Source organism: Trachymyrmex cornetzi, unplaced genomic scaffold (genome assembly GCF_001594075.2).
Source record: "Trachymyrmex cornetzi isolate Tcor2-1 unplaced genomic scaffold, Tcor1.1 scaffold485, whole genome shotgun sequence".
Lineage (NCBI taxonomy): Eukaryota > Metazoa > Arthropoda > Insecta > Hymenoptera > Formicidae > Trachymyrmex > Trachymyrmex cornetzi.
In genome coordinates this window covers 22,896-28,795 of record NW_017299674.1, presented here as the reverse complement: position 1 = coordinate 28,795, position 5,900 = coordinate 22,896, and positions in this window count along the sequence as shown.

Genomic DNA, 5,900 nt, shown 5'->3' with positions numbered 1-5,900 from the left:
GTCAGTTCAAAGTGAATATAAACCTTTAAAAATTAATGATAATATTACGATATATTACCATGACATGTGACTGATATATTAATAAAGGTGCCAGTTCACAGTTTAAATGATTATCTAACAATATATATTATCATGACAATAAAATATATCAATTCTTGAGTCAGTTACAGACAAGCTATACGGTTAAAAACTTTACTGATTATTTCACGTAATATATTCACTTCCTTCTAGAACTTTCTAGAAAATACCGTTCTAATATGACACTTTTCGTACTTCAAATGGTGTCATTATTGAGGGGATCGGCGGAATAAAAGTCTAATTACAAAATTTTGGTTTACTATATTCGTATTATTTCTTACGGGAATTCTGTAAAAGCTTCGACATTATTTCGAAGTGGACACCGAGAAGCTCATCAAAGTTTTTTGAAAGCAGGCCGCCATGTTCTTTTTCCGAGTCATTAACAAATTGGTACTCTGGAATTACAAGCAATTATTTTTCATTGTACGGGCTAGTATAAATTTTAAGTCAAATCTCAATAAACGACTTTTATATCTTGTGCACTAAGAATAACATATCGCACTTATTTTCTAGAATGAAATTATAGTCTGTTTTACTTGTAGGTATGTATGTTCGTTTTGAACTCGTACCTTCAATAACATATGAGTTACTTTCCATGATAAAATATTGTATAAATTTAGATAATATACACTTTATTTATGTATGTTCACTTTGAACTGGCACCTTTAGTAATATATCAGTTACTTGTCATGGTAATATATTATCAGATAATCATTTGAATTTTTGAATATACGTATATTATGAAACAATATATTATCAAATAAAAGTTTAATTTTTAAAGGTTTACATTTTTGAGAATACGCTTTATGTATGTTCACTTTGAACTGAGACTTTGAATAATATATCAGTTACTTTTCATAATAATATATATTGTTACATAATTATTTCAATTGTTAAAGGTTTACATTTTTGAAGATCTGCTTACATTTTTGAACATGGTTAGATATAGATTTACGGGCGGAAAACTCGCGGCCATTTAGGAATTTCGCGATTCTAGGAAGAGAGGCGACTTTCGCGATACGGCCGCCACCTGAAGGTAGCGATATCGCTCAATGGCTAGAAAACGCGTTTCGTGAAATCCGAACGTATGCGGTACATACGTGCGAACCGAGCGATTACGTCGGGTTATCGTTTGAGTCGGCTGATCTAGCGCGTGGTCCAGCGGAATTGTCGTTTCGTCCAGCACGCGATCTAACCCACGAAGACATATGGGGGCTCGTGAGTTCGTTAGCGCAAAGTGCTGGAGGAATCGATATCGCGAAAAATTTCACGGTACGCGTTTTCAGAATTTCACTACCTGCCTGTCGCGGACGTCAGTCCAATCGATTAACGCACGAAGACGTAGCCAAACGCTCGATTTTACAAATTGCCAATTCCGACAATTTATGTTTTCCCCGTTCGCTTGTAGCGGCACGCGTGCATTACGATCGCGGGCAGTTACGCGTGGGGGAACTACATGAAAGATGGGAATCTGTGAGACAGCAGCGTTCTTCTTTACAACGCGAGTTGGCTAAAAAATTAACGATTTCTGCGGGTATCACGATTCCTGAGGAGGGATGCGAAATTCGTGAAATTGAGCAATTTCAACGGTTTCTCGCTGCGGAAAATATCGCGATAGTTGTTTACAATTTCAGTACTTTTGGTCGCGGCGAGAATCCGTTGTACGACGGCTGCGCGTTACTCTCCTCCCTAGATCGTGAACCTTCATTCCGTTTAAATATTATGTATTACGAGCGTTCGAGGCATTATCAGCCAATTCTAAACATGAAAGCCACGGCCGGTTCTCGAGGGGGATATTGCGTGGCGTGCAACACCGTGTATCGGAATGGTAGAGAGCATCGTTGCGCGAAAAAATATTCGCGATGTTACGCGGTTCCGTCGTGCGAGGGTACTGGCGCCGAGTTGGTTAGGTGCGATTCGTGTAATCGTACGTTCTTCGGAAATCTCTGTTTCGAGCATCATCGTGCGGAAAGATCTCACGACGGAAAATCGGACGCAAGTGTTTGCAAATCCGTTAGAATTTGCAACGACTGCGGACGCTTCGTGAAATCGAATTCGCGTCACGACTGCGACGTTATCTTTTGTAAAATTTGTCACTCGCAAACTTCGAATCATTCTTGTTACATACAGCCTCTTCGTCGTAAAGTCACAGTCGAAGACCCCGGAGAGGGGACGAATGCTGGGACAATGCGAGAAGAGAACCAGGTAAACGACGAGAATGACGTCGAAAGTGAGAATGATGCGCGAAGTAAAGAAGATCGCGTCGCATTCGTGTTCTATGACTTCGAAACCCGACAAGACGAGACGCTCGAAGGAACGGAGAACGTAAAGATACACATACCGACTCTTTGCGTCGCGCAACAAATTTGCGAAACGTGCGTGGAAATACAAAAAATGTCGACGCGATGTCGTTGGTGCGAGGTGCGTGAATTTGTTTTTCGCCATGATCCGGTAAAAGAATTTGTAAATTTCGCAACGCGAACGTCAAAATATCTTAACATAATAATTTGTATCGCGCATAATGCGAAAGCGTTTGACGCTCAGTTTATCTTAAAATACATCGTAGAACAATCTGGCATAATTCAAGAGCCACGGGTGATTTTGAACGGGATAAAAATTATCATCATGACGGTCGGTAACACGAAATTTATTGATAGATCAAATTATATGCCGATGCAATTATCTGATTTACCTAAGGCTTTCGGACTGCAGGATACATCAGGTAAAGGCATCTTTCCTCATTTATTCAATAGAAAAGAGTATCAAGCATATATAGGACCAATACCTAGCGCACGGTATTATTCGCCCGAACAAATGAAACCCGAGGAACGCGAGTATTTTATAAAATGACACAATCCGGCTTTATTTTTTATTTTCAACTCGAAATAGTCAAATATTGTCGTAACGACGTAGATATCCCTCGACGAGCGTGCTTGGCTTTCAGGAAAATTTTTCTTGAACGCGGGAGCGTGTGTCCGTTCGTGGAATGCACAACTATAGCTTCTACGTGTATGAAAATTTTTCGCAGAAACTTTTTACGCGAGGAAGAAATAGGAGTCATTCCAGTGGGTGGATACAAATATAGAGATAATCACTCGCGCAAAGCCGTGCAGTGGTTGGTGTGGATGGAGCGTGAGCTCAATCAATGGATAAGCTACGCGGGGCGATGGCGCGAATTTCGGATTGCCGGTACGCCCGTCGATGGATATTACGAAACTGATTTGGAGAACGAGACGCGATGTTACGTATTACAATTTCACGGATGCTTTTGGCGTGAGTGTCCATCATGCTTCCGAATAAATCGCGAAAGAAAACTCAATTCTTCCACCGATCATGGCGATACGATCGACGCGCGCTACGAGCGAACTCTCGCAGCGACATGGCGTCTTCGACGACGGGGATACCTGGTGATGGAGAAATGGGAGTGTGATTTCGACCGGAAAATAATGAGATGAGCGATTTTCTTGAAAATGCTCAGATAATAAAGAACTCACCTCTCGATCCGCGCGATGCATTTTTCGGTGGCCGAACGGGAAATATAGCAACTCGATGCGATGTTGCGGGAACGGAGAAAATACGTTACATAGACGTATGCTCTCTGTATCCCTATGTAGTGAAAACGGGTGCTTTTCCGATCGGTCACCCAAAGATCTACATCGGAGAGGAATGTTCCGAGTTAATCGGAGTAGCTCCGGATTTCGATTTCAACTCGCTCGAAGGACTCATTCGTTGTAAAGTATTCCCTCCGCGTGATCACTTTCATCCGGTACTCCCATATCGCATACGTGACAAATTGTTGTTCGCGCTGTGTCGGAGTTGCTGCGAAACGTTCTCGCAAGCTGAGTATACTCACAGTCTCGCCGAGCGTGAATTCGAGGGTACCTGGGTATCCTGTGAATTATGCAAAGCCGTCGAGAAAGGTTATCGCGTGTCGGAAGTGAGCGAAATTTGGCAATACAAAGTCATGCGATATGATCCCGATACGCGGCAGGGTGGATTTTTTATCGGATATATCAATAGTTTTTGCAATTGAAGCAGGAAGCTAGCGGATGGCCGAACGAATGCGTGGATGACGAAGCTAAGGAGCGATATCTTTGGGAATACGAGGAAACCGAGGGTATCGTTCTCGATAAAAATAACACTCGAAATCCAAGTCTATGTTCGGTTGCAAAGATCTGCTTAAATTCCTTTTGGGGAAAATTCGGTCAACAATCCAATTTGCCTAACACCGAGATCGTGAAAAATTACCAGCGATTGGCAGCTTTGCTCACGAGTCCAGAACACGAAATAACCGATATATTACCCGTCAACGACGAGGTAATATATGTCTCGTGGAGATTGCGAGAAGAAGCGGTCGTAGCTTCTCCGCAGACCAACGTTCGCGGCATTCACGACGGCGCTGGCGCGGCTGAAATTATACGAACATTTAGAATTATTGAATAGACGAGTATTGTATTAGGTATGGGAATAAGTTTCAGCCCATTGTAGAAAGATGTCGTTAGTAGCATTGCCTGTGTGTTCGATAGAACGGCAACACATGTGTTTGAAAGGTTTGTGTTCAAACTTTTGAGCCCAATAGTTGGCATTCGTTCGAAGCGTAAAAAAGAGTAACTTTTTTTGCGTTGAAGATGTCGGAATTTATTCCAAAAAAGCAACATTTGCGGGAAGTTTTACTCCATTATTTTATTTTAAAGAAAAGTGCTGCAGAATCGCATCTCTTGCTCGTAGATGCTTACGGTGAGCATGCTCCATCGAAAACCAGTTGTAAAGAATGGTTTCGGCGATTCAACAGTGGCGATTTTGACGTGCGTGACAAAGAACGCGAAAGTGCACCGAAAAAATTTGAAGATACAGAATTGCAAGCATTACTCGAAGAAGATTCATGTTTATCACTCGATAGGTTGTCAAAAGAGTTAAATGTTGATAGATCCACTGTTGGAAAACGTCTACACGCAATGGGAATGGTGCAAAAAGAAGAAAATCGGGTGCCATACAAATTGAAAGAGTGAGACATGGAAAGACGTTTGGTCATCTGCGTGATGCTTCGTCAACGACAACAAAGGAAGGGTTTTCTACATCGTATCGTAACTAGCGATGAAAAATGGATCTACTACGATAACCCTAAACGCTTGAATGCATAGGTGATGCCAGGTGAACCAGGTCCATCAACGCCAAAACGAAATATCCATGCTTCGAAGATTAAATTGTACATCTGGTGGGATCAGAGAGGTGTTATATATTATGAGCTGCTCAAACCGTCCGAAACCATCACTGGCGATCGTTATCGACTACAACTGATATGTTTAAACCAAGCTTTGAAAAAAGAACGACCGGAATGGGACAATAGGCACAACGAGCTGATTCTGTTACATGACAACATAAGGCCACACGTTGCAAAACCGATCAAGAAATACTTGGAAGGAGTAAAGTGGGAAATTCTGCCCCACCCGCCGTATTCACCGGACATTGCTCCTTCAGATTTCCATTTGTTCCGATCCATGCAGTCGGCCCTTTCTGGAGAACGATTCAATTCTTATGAAGATATCAAAAAATGGCTTGATGAATGGATCGCTTCAAAAGAACCAGATTTTTTCATTCGAGGAATCCGTTTATTACCGGAAAAGTGGGAGAAAGTTGTCGCTTCTGAAGGAGCATACTTTGACTAAACTTACTTATACAGAGTGTCCCATTTTAATGTCCCACCCCAAATAACTTTTTTATTTTTGATCTTAGAAAAAAATGTTTCGGACAAAAGTTGTATGGTTTTGAGGGGGACATAAGATGGTGTCATTAGTATGACCTTGAATAGTTGCTTGAAGGTC